We start from the raw sequence: 17,604 nt of genomic DNA on the forward strand, positions 1-17,604 counted from the left end.
CAAGTAAAAAGCTACACTGACAGGTTTGAGTTTGCAGCCTGGCGAACCGGAAAGCAGCTGTTAAAGCACAGCAGACACATAATTAATTATGAACTAATGCCTGCTACAAGCACAAATCTATTTTATATTCAATTAAGTCGGCAATATGTTACATTATTTTGCACAGCATGTATCGCAGAAACACAAGTAACGTGGTGTAGTACAAGATGGTGAATATTTAATGGAGCAAATGTCAGCTCCGTGGATCAGTTTTAACCTGAAGTCATGGCAGTTAATGAAAATGTCCTGTGGGCACTATATAGTGCAGCATTAACTGGGGTCCAGTTAACCGTGAGGTGATTGCTATTAAATGTGTCAGAGGTCACACCATGGCGCAAAGTAAAACAATGGCAATTTTGTCCAGGGTTTTATAAGGTACTGGCATAACTCACGACATTTGACAATGAATGTTTAAAATAATGGAAATGGCAGATCGCAGTATGGGGTGGGGGCGGAATTAATCCTTTTTGTTGAAATGACCATTAAAAAAATATAGCTTAACTCACAGCTGCAGTCATTATTGTGCAAGTAGTTTATTCTGAATGAAAATTTTGTTTTAAAAATAGTACAGGCAAGCTCCCATGACAACCCGGTTAATAGGTGAACTGCCTCTTGGAGAACTGAACCTTATAGATCATGGAAATGCCAGGTTCACTCAGTGCATGGTTGGTGCTCCCAACTGAAGGAGCAATTGAAGGCACGATGGCGTAGTGGTTAGCACTGCTACCTCCCAGCACCGGGGAGCTGGTTCGATTCCAGCCTTAGCTGACTGTGTGGAGTTTGCACATTCTCCCCGTGTCTGCGTGGCTTTCCTCTGGGTTCTCCGGTTTCCTCCCACACTCCAAAGAAATGCAGGTTAGGTTGATTATCCATGCTAAATTGTCCCTTAGTGCCCTGAGATATATAGGCTAGGGGGTAATGTAAACTTTTCTTCAACCAAATATTTAAAAGCAAGTATTCGCTGTGAGACTATTGCTGGAATTTTCCGGCCATTCATACTTCACCACTGCTGCCAGGGCGGAGAATTTGGCGCTCAGCCCAATCTTTGTTCACTGCACCAGGTCCACAGGATGCTGCTGGCAAATTCCAGCCTATCTCTTTCCCCCTTGGGCAGTGCCAGGGGGCACAGGTTGACACTGCTCAGGTGCCCATGCCCTGGGGGCACCCCCCGCCGCCCGACCCCCTCGGGGGCCCTGACTGCCCCCTTTCACTCCAGTGGGGGGGGGCTGCTAGCTCCCCGAAAGTGGGAACCTACTGTAAGCCCCGCTGGAGTGAAATACTCCAGGCAGTGAGAGAGAGGCTCGCGGAGAATTCAGTCCCAGGCCCCGGAAATCCGGCGCTGGGGTATGCACTCGCGGCAGGAACGCATGCGTGAATCCCACGATGCTCGGCCGCGAGATTCTCTCACCCCATTGCGCTAGAAAATTAGCGTGACAGAGTGTGAGAATCGCCCCCTGTATTGCATTAAAATCAACATATTAAAGGGAGGGCTTTCATGACAGTAATTACTTCCAGATAATAGATCATTACCATGGAGCATCCAACCTAACACTTTATATGGCAAAACTGGCAAAGTTACAAATTGTAACACGTAGCATTGTTACAGGGACAAGAAAAACTGAATTATAGCCATTTGTTTTGGCACAACAGTTCTGATTGTCAACAGAAAGCCCTCCAAATTGGCTGAAAGTATAGATTTAAAACTAAATCATCACTTACAATGCTTCCAAAGCATTTTCAATAACTTAAAAGTTCAGCATTTAGAGGAGGGAATTTAAGTTTACTTGTTTTCCCTTTGTTTAAAAATAAGACACAGTAGGAACAATAAAAGCTTAAGCAATCAGCCCTATTATTTAAGCTAGTGTTTGGGGGTCACGCAGGTCACTTCTGTAATTATTCAATACTATAGTACCAAGTGCTGATGAAATTTGAATTTGAATCATCACACTCAGATGCCAGTATACGTCCACCCATATTACAAATAACATACAGACACACTTTTATCCATTGTTTTAGTATTTCAGTCATTTCCCCCATCACTCTTCCCGTCTCCCAAAGGTTGTAATTTCTGACTAGTGCGTGATTCCAAATGGACATTAGCAACTCTCTAGTGACTTGTCCATGTGGCAGATCATTCATGTGCCTTCGAATAGGAAGAATACTTGCAACTATTAAGTGCCGGTCACATGGAACTCCTTAATTTTCTATGCATAATTGAAGTGCAGTTGGCATCATCATGGAAACAAATGGAGCAAGCATTTGGCAACATTCCTCAAGTAACAATGGGATGAATGGTCAATCTGATTTCTTTAGGGAACATTAGTTGAGAGAAAAAAAGCTGACCACGAGATTCAGACTGCTTCCTATTCAGCTTCAATTTTGAAACTATAATTCACTTCAAGTTCCTTGAAGCACCAGGAGATACAAGCACATTCCTGGTTTGGCATCTTATCTGAAGAGCCACATATAAAATTCTGAGCACCATCTTAGTACAGCAGTGGAATGTCAAACTGAATTATACAAGTCAAAGCTTTAATGTCAAACCTTTATGATGGTAGAAGATGCCAAACAGTTGAGTCTGATCTGTTCTCTCCTGACATCAACGCCCCCCCCCCCCCGCCCCCCCTCCCACCCCACACACATACACACACACATGCACACACACACCGTGTAGGAGTCATTGGATAGAAATCAGAAGCCCAGTCAATTTTCTCTTCGTAGCACATGAGAACTAATGTGAATTATACCACCCAAATCATTGCTCAGCTGAGCTCATCAAATTCAACACACGTTTGAAATCAAACACAAATATCTTCCCTGCCTGTACTTCCTGCATAAACCTCCCGAGACATCGGCGGCGGCGGTTGGCGGGGGGGGGGCACAACATCTCATTCTCCTATTACAAATTATGGGGTCTTAATGTTTACAATGGTGGAATGGTTTACTGGAATTGATACAAAGGAAAATGTCATGTCAGGGTCTTAGGACAACTTTGCATGAGATGTTTAATGTAATCTTCTTCAGTCACTTTATCAGTGAACAGCCTATCCGTCAGAAAGTCAGATGTGGGTCTTTTCATGGATTATTCTACAATGTTAAGCTCCATTGACAACTCCTTTAATGATGAAGTAGCCCATTCCAACCTAGTCAGATCTGGATAGTATCCAGATTTCGGTTGGCAAGTGGCACATTAAGTAATCCGGGAGATTGTTTGCCCCAGAAGAACAATAAGCCCTTTTACAATGAGTATGTACAATAGAAGCGGTAATCTTAGACACATACCAACACCCACCACATGTCCCCCAACCTCTAATTAACTGACAAGAACTGATGGATCATATGTTTTAGCCTTAAAAAACAAACCATTCCATTTGTGTTCCTCTCAAAGCAGAAATTAAGCTTGATATGTGCAACAGTTACTCCCAAATTTTGCTTTGAAATTCAACAAGACAAAGGAAAATCAAAATACACCATCAGTCAAAAACCACAATAAAAGATGGACAACTATCACTCACAACTAATCCAAGTTGAAAAACACTGACGCAGTGACAGGTCCACCAAGAAATGTAGGTTTCGCATGGTCTGAGAAAGCTGCTTCACTCATAGAATCCCTACAGTACAGAAGGAGGCCATTTGGCTCATCGAGTCTGTACCGACCAAAATCCCACCCAGGCCCTATTCCCATAACCCTGCACATTTACCCTGCTAATCCCCCTGACACTAGGGTCAATTTAGCATGGCTAATCAACCTAATTTGCACATTTTTGGACTGTGGGAGGAAACCGGAACACCCGGAGGAAATCCACGCAGACACGGGGAGAATGTGCAAACTCCATACAGACAGTGACCCAAGCCTGGAATTGAACCTGGGTCCCTGGCGCTATGAGGCAGCAGTGCTAACCACTGTGCCACCATGCCGCCCCAGTGATTAACTTTCACAGGATGCTATAGCAGCATCTGTCCATATACATGTAGCATCAATGTCTTTTCATGGGCTTGCATATACACGAGACATCATTGGCAACGTGGGCTTTGGCGGACTTTGGGAAGTCTGCGAGTGAGTGTTCCGCAAGAAAGACCTGGGGTGCTAATTGCTCCTGTTTTCGTAGTTCTTACTGTTGCTCAGTTGTTGCTGTTTGTAAACTTTGTTATTTTGTTATATAAAGAAGATTGTACTTTGACAATACGTTTGACTATCTTTATTGTGGATTCAAGTTACAACATATTTTGGCAACGAGGAAGAAATGATGAAGCAAAGAAATAAAGTTTTTCAATGTTCAGCATGGCAACATGAGGTTGTGACTATCTAGTTTGCATCGTGAGTTTTATTCAACAGGATATCAAGTTAGCAGCATCTTGGCTAAGTTTGGGTCCATCAGCAAGCTTGATGAGAAAAGCAAGGATTTGGCTGAATAAATGGAGAGTTTACAACACTTCTTTTCAGCAACTGGAATAGCAGATGAGGTGACGCAGTGCTCAATTGTCCTGAGTGTGTGTGGGGAAAAGACTTACAAATTGATGAGGAATCTGGGCACACCTTGGAGTAAGAAGTTTAACAACACCAGGTTAAAGTCCAACAGGTTTATTTGGTAGCAAATGCCACACCTTGAAGGTCAGAGGACATTCCATTCACAGAATTAGTTGCACTTGTGCAAAATGACCAGAGTCCGAAGTCTTCAGCAATTGTCCAAAGATTCAAATTTCATAGTCATTTTCAGAAGGCAGATCAGTAGGCAGCTCACTTTGTGCCAGAATTATGCCAGCTCTCAGCACGTTTTGAGCTTGGAGCAGTATTGGAAGATATGCTCAGAGATAGGTTAGTCTCCAGTATTAATGAAGACAGCATTCAGCGTCAGTTGTTGGATGAAGCCACAATAAATTGTATGAAGGCTCTAGAATTTTCTCAGGAGGCTAATGTTGGTGCCCAGGCAGGGGCACTGCATCAAGTGAAGAAAGAGGTTGCAAGCAAAAAGGGGAAAGCAGTGGAGTGTTTTCGATGTGGATGGCCACACTAGGTGAATCATTGCAAAGTTATGGATGCTGTTCATCCCTGGTGCAACAAGAAGGGTCATTTAGCAAAGGAGCGCTGTCTGAAGAGCAAGGCAGAGGCTGAACAAGAAAATTAAAATGTGAAGAAATCTCAATCAGCGACACATCACCTAGAAAGCTCAGAGCAGGCAAAGGAGCAACTTACGGCATGTTTAACATATATGAGGCACGAGCAGAGCCTATTTTTACCACGGTGGCAGTCGATGGCAATCAAATCAAGCTGGAGGTGGACACAGGAGCCCCCGCATCTGTGAAAAGACCCACAAGTCAGCGTGGGACTCTAACCAAGCACCAATCCTTACCCCGACGGAGATCAAACTTCGGATGTGCACCAGAGTTCATTTCATTACTCGGTGCATTGGAAGTGCATATTGTGTACAACAGACAAAAAGCGAGCGCACACCTCCTTGTGGTAAAAGGGAAGGGGCCTAGTTTGCTTGGGCGTGACCAACTCAGCAAAACCCAACTGAAGCAGAGTGAGATCAAGCACATGAGGATGATCGAGGATGTTGTTGAGAAGTATCCTGACGTGTTCAGGGATGAGCTGGGTACATTATGCGGCACTACAGTGAAGTTATTCATAGATCCTCAAGCTACTCATTTTTTCAAGCCCAGAACAGTGTCCGATGCCATGAAAAGTAAAGTGGAGGAGGAGTTGGAATGGCTGCAATGTCTTGCTGAGCAACACCAATTGTTCCTATCCTTAAAAATGATTGTACAGTGCGTACATGTGGAGATTATAAACTCACCATTACCCGGGTTCCAAATTAAATGCTTACCCATTACCTGAGGTGGAAGATCTGTTTTCAACTCTTGCAGGAGGCAAGACATTTTCAAAACTTGACATGAGCCATGTCAACCAACGACTTTTGCTAAAGGAGAACTCGAAGCAATACATTCCAATTCACACGCATAAAAGTCTGTTCAGTGCAATCGTTTGGTCCTTGGGGAGCCTCCAGTACGACAATTCTCCGAAGAACAATAGACAAGGCATTCTTCATGTAGCAGTCTACTTGAATAACAGCTTGGTTACGAGGAAGACTGAGGAGGAATACCTCAGCAATCTGGATCGAGTTTTAAAAAGGGTTTCAGAGACGGGGCTGAGTCTAAATTGGAGCAAGTGTATTTTCCAGGCACAAAATGTGGAGTTTTTAAGTTATGAAATCACAGCACTAGGTTTAGTTTCTGTGGATGGGTAAGCATGAGCTTTTAAGGCGGCTCCGGATCCAAGGAACACGTCAGAGCCCAGGTCGTTTTGGGGCCTAGTAAACTATTATGGAAAGTTTTGCCAGACCTTTCAACTGTGTTGGTGCCACTATATATACTACTTCTGAAAGAAACCAGACGGAAGTAGGAGTCAGCAGAAAAGAAAGCTTTCAAGGTCATGAAAGCACTATGACCATCAATTAATCTACTCCATTCTGATCAAGACACGGAACTCATTCTGTCTTGCAATGCCACGCCCTATGGTGTGGAGGTGCAATTCTCATATTTAATGGAGGACGGGTCAGAAAAACCCATTGGATTTGCATCTTGTACACTGGCAAATGCTGAGGAGGGATATTCAATTGGACAAGAAAGATCTAGCTATAATTTTTGCTGTAAAAACATTCGATCAGTACCTCTATGATCGTTCATTCACCATATGTACTGACCACAAACCCTTCATGTGTCTCTTCAATAAGTCAAAATGTATTCCTCCCATGGTCTCAGCAAGAGTTCTTACATTGTCGTATTACCAGCTCAATATTGTGTACAGAGCAGGGAAGGACAATGCGAACGTAGATGCATTGAGGCATCCTTGCAAATGGAAATTTGTTTCAAGTGTTGTTCTAAGGGATCAGTGTTGGGACCCTTGCTGTTTATATTATGTATGAAAGATTTGGATGTGAACGTGGGGGCATAATTGTAAAATTTGCAGATGATACAAAGATTGGCTGAGTAGTGGATAGTTTAGAGGATGGCTATAATCTACAAAACCATTTCGATGGGTTGCTGGAGCAGGCTGTAGAGTGGCAAATGAATTTTAACATAGAGAAGTGTGAGTTTATGCATTTAGGGAGGCCAAACACATAGGAAATACGCAATAAATGGGAATATACTAAGAAAGGTAGATGAAGTGAGTGATCTTGGCATGCAAGTACACAGGGCCCTAAAGGTTCAAGTAGACAAGGTTGTCGAGAAGGCATATGGAATGATCCCCATTGGCAGAGGGATAGAATATAAAACTAAGGAATGTTGGAATTGTATAAAACATTGGTGAGGCCACAACTGGAGTATTGTATGCAGTTCTGGTCACCATATTACAGGGAAGATGTAATTGCTTTGGAGAGAGTGCAGAGGAGGTTTATAAGAATGTTGCCAGGGCGAGAAAAGTGCAGCTTCGAGGAGAGATTGGATTAGTTGGGGTTATTTTCCTTGAAACTAAAAAGGCTGAGGGGTGATTTGAAAGAGGTGTATAAAATTATGAGGGGAAGTGATAGAGTGGACAGGATAACATTGTTGCCCTTGGTGACGAATCGCAGAACTAGGGACAAGGATTCAAGGTAAGTGGCGGTAGGTGCAGAGGAGACAGGATTTCTTCGCACTTGGAAATAAGTGAACATATTAGTGAGAGGCAACATGGTTTTGTGAAGGGGAGGTCATGTCTCACAAACTTGATCGAGTTTTTCCAGGAAGTGACAAAGATAATTGATGAGGGTAGGGCAGTGGATGTTGTCTACATGGACTTCAGTAAGGCCTTTGACAAGGTCCCTCATGGCAGACTGGTGCAGAAGGTGAAGTTGCATGGGATCAGAGGTGAGCTAGCAAGGTGGATACAAAACTGGCTCAGTCAAAGAAGACAGAGGGTAGCAGTGGAAGGGTGCATTTCTGAATGGAGGGCTGTGACAAGTGTTGTTCCTCAGGGATCAGTGCTGGGACCTTTGCTGTTTGTAATATATATAAATGATTTGGAGGTAAATGTAACTGGATTGATGAGTAAGTTTGCGTAGGACACAAAGGTTGGTGGATTTGCGGATAGTGATGAGGACCATCAGAGGACACAGCAGGATATAGATCAGTTGGAGAGTGGGCAGAGAGATGGCAGATGGAGGTTAATCCGGACAAATGTGAGGTAATGCATTTTGGAAGATCTAATACAGATAGGAAATATACAGTAAATGGCAGAACCCTTAAGAGTATTGATAGGCAAAGTGATCTGGGTGTACAGGTACACAGGCCACTGAAAGTGGCAATGCAGGTGGAGAAGGTAGTCAAGAAGGCATATGGCATGCTTGCCTTCATCAGCCGGGGTATTGAGTTTAAAAATTGGCAAGTCATGTTGCCGTTTTATAGAACCTTAGTTAGGCCTCACTTGGAATATAGTGTTCAATTCTGGTCGCCACACTACCAGAAGGATGTGGAGGCTTTGGAGAGGGTACAGAAAAGATTTACCAGGATGTTGCCTGGTATGGAGGGCATTAGTTATGAGGAGAGGTTGGAGAAACTTGGTTTGTTCTCACTGGAGCGACGGAGGTTGAGGGGAGACCTGATAGAAGTCTACAAGATTATGAGAGGCATGGACAGAGTGGATAGTCAGAAGCTTTTTCCCAGGGTGGAAGAGTCAATTACTAGGGGGCATAGGTTTAAGGTGCGAGGGGCAAGTTTTGAAAGTGATGTACGAGGCAGATTTTTTACACAGAAAGTGGTGGGTGCCTGGAACTCGTTGCCGGGGGTGGTAGCGGAAGCGGATACGGTAGTGACTTTTAAGGGGCGTCTTGACAAGTACATGAATGAGATGGGAATAGAGGGATATGGTCCCCGGAAGCGTAGGGGGTTTTAGTTAAGTCGGGCAGCATGGTCGGTGCAGGCTTGGAGGGCCGAAGGGCCTGTTCCTGTGCTGTAATTTTCTTTGTTCTTTGAGACATGAGAAAGAACTTTTTTGCGCAGAGGGTGGTGGGTGTCTGGAATTCGCTGCTCGAGTTGGTGGTGGAGGCAGAGACCCTAAACTCTTTTAAAAAGTACCTGGATCTGCACTTTAACTGGTGTAAGCTACATGGTTATGGGTCGGGTGCAGGAAGGTGGGATTAGAAAGGGCACCTGGGTATCCTCAAGCTGGCATAGACAAGATGGGTGGAATGGCTTTCTGTGCTGCAAATTTCTATGGTTTTATGATTCCCTTTACCAGATATGCCAACCAATTATTATTCCCGCCCGATACGATTTTCTTACTCGAGAGATTTAAAGTAATGTAATGTAATGTTTAATGTTTATTTATTAGTCACAAGTAAGATTTACATTAACACTGCAATGAAGTTGCTGTGAAATTCCCCTGGTCACCACAGTCTGGCACCTGTTCGGGCAAATTCACCTAACCAGCACGTCTTTCAGAATGTGGAAGGAAACCGGAACACCCGGTGAAAGCCCACGCAGACACGGGGAGAACGTGCAAATTCCACACACTGTCACCCAAGCCGGGAATCGAACCCGGGTCCCTGGTGCTGTGAGGCAGCAGTGCTAACCACTGTGTTACCGTGCTGCCCCACTTGCACATTCTCCAGTGAATGCTACACAGATTAAGCAGCGGATGGACAGAGATCCTTTTCTATCTCAAGTCAAGAGATTTTTGATGCAACAATGGCCGACTGTTGTAGGAGATGATGGATTTAAACCTTATGTGAACCGTGAAGGTGAGTTAAGAATTTATGCAAAAGAATTATTATTGGGTAGAAGACTGAAGTCTCACTGGGTCTGCTTCATCCAGATCTCAGAGTGAGAGTAGGCAGGAGACAAGAGAAGCAGGAGGGGGAACATGGCTACCATGTGAAGGAGAGGCAGTTCAATGCGGATGATTGTGTTTATATCAGGAACTTTGGTAGTAACCAGAAACGGTTATCAGAAATAATTCTAAAACAAAGTGGGACAATATCTTGGGTAGTGAAACTGCACAATGGAAGTGTTGTTCTCAGACACCAAGATCATGTTCATTTACATTATAATTCTGAGTCAGCAAAAGTTTCAGAGTCAGCAACAATTTCAGCTTGTAGAAGGGAATGTAGATGTGGGCGTTTGTCAGGAAGTTGTTCCGGTTGCACAAGACTCTACTATGGGAGTGTATGAGGAAAACTAAGGCACAGATGCTCCACCTTCTTCTAAGCCTACAGTTCCGGGCCAACTAACACAGGGTCCGCCAGTGACTGATGAATGACCAGTGGTATTGCATAGATCACAACACAATCAAAGAGATCCTGAAAGACAGTCGTAAAGTTGAGACATTGCATTTCTGTCCTGATGAAGGATTGAAATTCCAGGAGGGAAGAGGTGTTACAGAGTGTTGTAGTGGCATCTGCCCCTGAAAATATATTACCGATGTCTTTTGGTGTGACATCATCAACAGCGTGGGCTTTGGCGGGCTTTGGGAAGTCTGCAAGAGAGTGTCCTGCAAGAAAGACCTGTAGTTCTTACTGTTGCTCGTTATTTTATAAAAGAAAGAAGATTGTACCTTTGATAATGCGTTTGACTACCTTTATTGTGGGTTTAAGTTATCACAGTGACTGTGAACAATCAGCAACAAGGCTATCAGAAACCATCTTGATCCGATAAAGATCAAGGCCCCACACTTTGCAATAGAAGAATGAGATGTTGGCTCCCCTGATGTCGCAGGAGGTTTATGCAAGAAGTACAGTCAGAGAAGACGATGCGTTTGATTCCAAGTTTGTGTTGAAGTTGATTATCTCAGTTGAGCAATGCTATGGGTGGTATAATTCACAACAGTTAGGATGTACATGTGTTAAGATGGGAAAATTGACGGGGCTTCTGATTTCTATCGAATGACTCCTACTCTACATATGTGTACGTGTGTTTGGGGGGTGGGGGAGGGGGTGAGTGAGGGTGGAGGTAGGAAGGGAGGGGCTGAGGCAGTGATGTCAGGAGAGAACAGATCAAGCTCAACAGTTTGGCATCCTCTACCATCATAAAGGTTGCCTACATTCGCTGCTAAAGCTTTGAATGCATAATTTAGTTTGACATTCCAGTGCTGTACAGAGACACAGCTCAGAAGTTTAGGAGATGTGGCTCTTCAGATAAGGTGTCAAACCTGGAATGTGCTTGTGTTTCTTGGTGCTCAAAGGAACTTTAAGACAGTTGCATTAAATTACAGTTTCAAAACTGAAGATGAATAAGCAGCTCTGCCAAATCTCCTAGTCAACATTCCTTCCCCAATAACAGCCTTGGACAAAATCAGATTGACCATTCAATCCATAGTTACATGAGGAATGTTGAAAAACAGTTGAACCTATCCTCACCCAGGAGAACATACATAAAAGGTCACTAGATATTGGGCAGGAATATGAATGCTGACGCAGTATTTCGGACTAAAAATGTAGTCGTTCCCAACAAGCCGATTAAGGGAATTCTGGCTACTTCTAAACTAGTTAACTGATACAGCTTTAGTTGCTTTTGTTGCGAGTCTAATCCATTTAATTATAACTCCTATGGCTAAAAGACATCGGCTAGAATTCCCTGGCCATTCACGCCCCGTAGCCACTGCAAGCGGGGATGAAGAATTTGGCGCTCAGCCAAATCTCCGTTCACTGCAGCAGGACCAGAGAATCCCACTGGTGTGAAAGGCCGGAGAATTCCATTATTCTTCTGATGTCAAGTATCACTTCAATCTCATTAAATTTGTACTAATCTTCTTTCGCTCTGTGTTCACATTCAAGGTTTGACTCCATTTAACCTAATTTGACATAACTAAATTGCATTTACAATGTTCATGCCATCGGAATTTCAAGGTCTTAACTCAGGCCCTCCTGGCCCATTTTCACCAAATCAAAACAAATTCATTTTCCTAAAATACTGAGTCCTTGAATAATCTTCCTCACTATTCTCTGAATCCTGTCCAATTTGTGGTTAACTATTGTAAATAACATCAAATTGTCAGCATTAATTTACAAGTGGTTAGCAGAATTTATAATCCTGAATTGATAATACATTTCTACCCTGGGAAAAAACCTCCAACTATCCATTCTATCCAAGCCTCTCATAATTTTGTCAGCTTCTATCAGGTCGCCCCCTCAGCCTCTGAAGTCCAAGTGTAAACAAATCAAGCTTGTTCAATCTCTCCTCATAGCTAATACCCTCCAAACTAGGCAACATCCTGGTAAATCTTTTCTGTACTTTCTCCAAAGCTTCCACATCCTTCTGGTAGTGTGGCGACTAGAACTGTATGCAATATTCCAAATGTGGCCTAGCTAAAGTTCTATATTCTATGCCCTGACCAATGAAGGCAAGCAATGCCTTCTTGACCACCTCATCCGCTCCTTTTTTTTGTAATTCATTCATGGGACGTGGGTGTCGCTGGCTGACCAGCATTTATTGCCCATCCCTAGTTGCCCTTGGAGGGCAGTTAAGAGTCAGCCACATTACTGTGGCTCTGGAGTCACATGTAGGCCAGACCGGATAAGGACAACAGATTTCCTTCCCTAAAGGACATTAGTGAACCAGATGAGTTTTTCCAACAATCGACAAAGGTTTCATGGTCATCAGTGGATTCTTAATTCCAGATATTTTTTATTGAATTCAAATTCCACCACCTGTCGTGGCGGGATTCGAACCCGGGTCCCCAGAACATTAGCCGAGTTTCTGGATTATTAGTCTAGCAATAATACCACCAGGACATCGCCACTTTCATGGAACTGTGGAACTGTGGATGCCCAGCTCCCTCTGTCATATGTCATGGATCCTTTCACACAGTGCAATACCTAACATTATAATCACACAGGAATCTCTCTGCCATTTCTTAGCCCCACATTTTGATCAAGAACCCATTGCTCGTCATCGAGCTATGAAACTATAATGCTGATTTTAAATCCCTGGAACTGGCAGAGAAAGTGGGAGGCAGTGAGTGAGTGCACAGATAAAAGGCAGAATATCCCTGGAATGGGACTGAGGAAATCAGAGGTGTGCGTGTTAGGAATGGGCAGTATGTAAAGCTGGGCAGCGGAAATGGGCCAGAAATGGGAGGAAAGATACCAGCAAGACTGTGCCGTGTGTTCTTATCTGAACTTGATTCTTGAGTAGTGATTATACTGTCCTGACAATGCAATCAATCGTCAAATGCATGACCTTGGTGTTATATATTCAAGTAGTTGCATGATTGCTTTCAGAGCTCTAGAATCATAGAATCCCAACAATACAGAAGGAGGCCATTCAGCCCATCGAGCCTGCACTGACAACAATCCCATCCTATCCACGTAACCCCATATATTTACCCTGCTAATCCCCCCGAAACTAGGATCAATTTAGCATAACCAATCAACCTAACCCGTACATTTTTGGACTGTGGGAGGAAACCGGAGCGCCCAGAGGAAGCAGACATGAGGAGAATGTTCAAACTCCACACAGACAGTGACCCAAGCCGGGAATCAAACCTGGGTCCCTGGCACTGTGAGGCAGCAGTGCTAACCACTATGCCACCATGGCAGTCACATGATTTGATGATGTTGTCATTGGGATGTTTCACAGGCTGCTGCCTTATTTTCTATTTTTTGCTCTGTACAGTCAACAGCTCCTATAATAAATCTGTTGTTGCTATTTTGAATCTACATGTCAAAACCACATCTTTTTCTTTTTGTTTAAAACCCACAACACCCAACAGAGTTAGGACATTACAATTACAATTGACAATTATAAATTCTTGCAGATGCAGACTTTTAATAGAACTTAATGGAAAGTAAAGTTTATTTATTAGTCACAAGTAGGCTTACATTAACACTGCAATGAAGTTACTGTGAAATTTCCCCAGTCGCCACAGTCCAGCATCTGTTTGGGTCAATGCACCTAACCAGCACTTCTTTCAGAATGTGGGAGGAAACCGGAGCACCTGGAGGAAACCCAGGCAGACCTGGGGAGAACGTGCAAACTCCACACAGACAGTGACCCGAGTCGAGAATTGAACACGGGTCCCTGGCGCTGTGGGGTAGCAGTGCTAACCACTGTGCCACCGTGAGAAGAGAACCCTACAATGGAGTAGAAAAGGGGTTCAAACCCTAAGCCATTGTAACTGACTCTGGTAAGGAGACCTCCCAACATTGCTCAAGTTTCAGACCCTGAAGAGAGAATGACTGAGTAATAGAATCAGAAGCTGCTCTTCTCGGAAGCAAAATGGACCAATTCTTTTTTTTTCATTTTTATTTTAGTGAGACATGAACGTTGCCGGTTGGGTCAGCATATATTGCCCATCCCTAACTGCCCTCCATTTCAGGGGACATTTGAGAGTCAACCACATTGCTGTGGGTCTGGAGTCACATGTAGGCAAGACCGGGTAAGGATGGCAGATTTCCTTCCTCGTGAACATGACAGGCTCCTTATTTTCACAAGTGATAGAGTCTGTATAACAAGGATCCATTCTGCCTGTGGTGTCTTGTGATAAATGTTACTGCTTGGCAACATCACTGGTAGGTAAATAATATGGTGGTTTTTGGGGAATTCAAACAAGGTTTCAATTTTCAATTGCAAAACACAATGGCGCAACAACGTACCAGTCTGTTATAGATTAATTGATATAGATTTATTCTGCTGATTACACAAAAGTTGCACGATCACACGTGTGGATGGGAACAGATTAGCTGCAGCTTTATTTTGCAACTCTTATGTCAGCTAGTCTTTTCTCCCATCTATCTTCACAGCATGTCTTTTGGCACAGAAATATTCTTTCCAAAATGACTGCAAAATGTAATAAAGGGCATATTGAGTCATTGAAACATGGTCCAAGTCAGTCATTAGGAAAAAGCAGCAATTTTCCCAGAATTTGATTCATCCCGTGTCCTAACATGTTCCCCTTATTCATTAGGGACAAAAGGAAATCATACACTAATCATGCCAGCTGTCACCTTTGGCTCACATACCACTGCCATGCCATGAAGTCATGGTGTCAGGTGTATTCAGACAGAACTCAACCTTAAGTATCATCAAAACAGAATATCCAATGATGCCTACTAATGGAACCACTAATTTTGTAAGCTTTTCTCAGGAATGGGTGTCATCTTAAATTGTGATTGAAATTACTTTGTATTAATTTGCCAAATAAAACATGTTATTAAGACAGTTGACTAATGTGGTGGTTTTGAGGATCCAAACCAGGTTTCAATTTGAAAATGCAAGACATAGCAGTATGATGACATGCTAGTCTGTGGTAGATTAAGTGATATGGAATAATTGTGCTGATTAGCCAACAGTTGCATTATCACACAATCCTTTTCATTTCAAATGCTCTTTTTTGTTCTTCTCCAGAGAGTAATAATACAATGTGGGTGACATTTTCCCACCCTTCCCCATTGGTGGGATTTTCCAGTCCTGCTGAAGGTGTTCCCCCACCCACACCCCCCATTCCCCCCATAGCGGGTTCCGAGGCGGCAGGGCTGATCGAGCCAAGCAAAACACCGTTTAGACATCGACGGGACTGGATTCTGAAAGATGTGCTGGTTAGGTGCATTGACCCGAACAGGCACCAGATTGCGGTGACTAGGGGAATTTCACAGTAACTTTATTGCAGTGTTAATGGAAGCCTTACTCGTGACTAATAAATAAATAAATAAGATCCAACCAATGGCAAGATACCTCCACTGCTGGAAAACACACTGCAGGAAGGTGGGATCAGAAAGGGCACCTGGGTGTCCTCGGGCTGGTGTGGACAAGATGGGCTGAATGGCCTCCTTCTGTGCAGTAACTTTTCTATGGTTCTACGTTGGGTGGGTCTGGAAAATCAAGTCCAGTGTAGCAATTTCTATTTTCTTGTAAATGCTTTGCTGAGGTAGTCCCAATGAGCTGTTTATCTGAATACACTGGCTGCAAGAGAATATTAAGTATTCTTGTGTCATGTTGACTTGGAAAGCCAAGACTGTGGGCCCAGATTCTCTGAACTCACCCGAGGTTGGGATTCTCCAGTCCTACTGCAGTGAATGGAGACTTGGCTGAGCGCCAAATTCCCTGTTCTCATTGATAGCGGTAATGTGGCATGTGAGACCGGGGAATTCCGGTTTGTATCTCACTCTTTGTAATTTGTCCTCCTGGATTTCTTTCATATATAAAGAAAAATATGGTGGACATTGGATTATCAGTTCATTCAACAAATGGATTAATTTCAGGACTCAATATGAAGCAGTTTATCAGAATGAGTTTTACTGATGGGGGGTAATTTTCTGATCTGGAAGCTAAGTGCAGTTGTGGGCGGATAAGTCCGTGTTATTCCTGCTAGACAATGGGGTGGATTTTCACACTAGATTTTCTGCTCTTCAGCTCACTATGTGTCCATCAGTAAGGAGCTCATAGAATCTTGTCATGTGGTGGGAAGGGATTCATCTGCCCCACCATTAACTCCTGGGGTTGAAAGTTCCAGTGCCATATTTAAATGGGCCCCAAACACACATTCACACACTGCAGGCCAGCTACTGTGCAAATAAAGCAATGACCCCAGAAAGAGAGCTTCAAGATTTTAGGTGTCCAAATCATCAACAACCTGTCCTGGTCCCCTCATGCTGACACTATAGTTAAGAAAGTCCACCAACACCTCTACTTTCTCAGGAGACAAAGGAAATTTGGCATGTCACCAACTTTTACAGATGCACCATGGAAAGCATTCTTTCTGGTTGTATCACAGCTTGGTATGACTCCTGCTCTGCCCAAGACTGCAAGAAACTACAAAAAGTCATGAATGTAGCCCAATCCATCACGCAAACCGGCCTCCCATCCTTTGACTCTGTCTACACTCCCCGCTGCCTCGGAAAAGCAGCCAGCATAATTAAGGACCCCACACACCCCGGACATTCTCTCTTCCACCTTCTTCCATTGGGAAAAAGATACAAAAGTCTGAGATTATGTATCAACCGACTCAAGAACAGCTTCTTCCCGACTGTCATCAGACTTTTGAATGGACCTACCTCGCACTAAGTTCATCTTGCTCTAATCCCAGCTATGACTCTTAACACCACATTCTGCACTCTCTCCTTCCCTTCTCTATGAATGGTATGCTTTGTCTGTATAGTGCACATGAAACAATACTTTTCACTGTATGCTAATATGTGTGACAATAATAAATCAAATCGAATCAAATCAAGAAACAACTCTCCGCACCACTGCTCAGTGAGGCCTCTCTGGGGATTCTACTCCCATACAGGAAAGAATGCAAATATTTCCAAGGGATGAGAACAGGAAGTCCACTGACCAGACCCCACCAACCTGGGAGGAGGTCGTCAGGGAGGTCCGCATCCACGGGCCGCATTAAGGACCATGCTGTGGTGCAGCAAAAGGATGAATGATCTGGTGCACTGCGCCAAGGTAAATGAACATTCCCCCCCACTCCAAACTCACACTCGGATAAGAGCATCAGGTAGTCTAAGGGTTAGAGTCCACAGGGATGTCACAACCTACTAGCACGTAGGACTTCAGCACTGCTCGTTCGCCAGCAACTTTCAGATCACCACCTCATACAAGGTCCTGCACAAAGGGCATCTCAACCAGTTACTGGTGAGAGGTTAA

This window comes from Mustelus asterias, chromosome 27, assembly GCF_964213995.1.
Source record: "Mustelus asterias chromosome 27, sMusAst1.hap1.1, whole genome shotgun sequence".
NCBI classification, from domain to species: domain Eukaryota; kingdom Metazoa; phylum Chordata; class Chondrichthyes; order Carcharhiniformes; family Triakidae; genus Mustelus; species Mustelus asterias.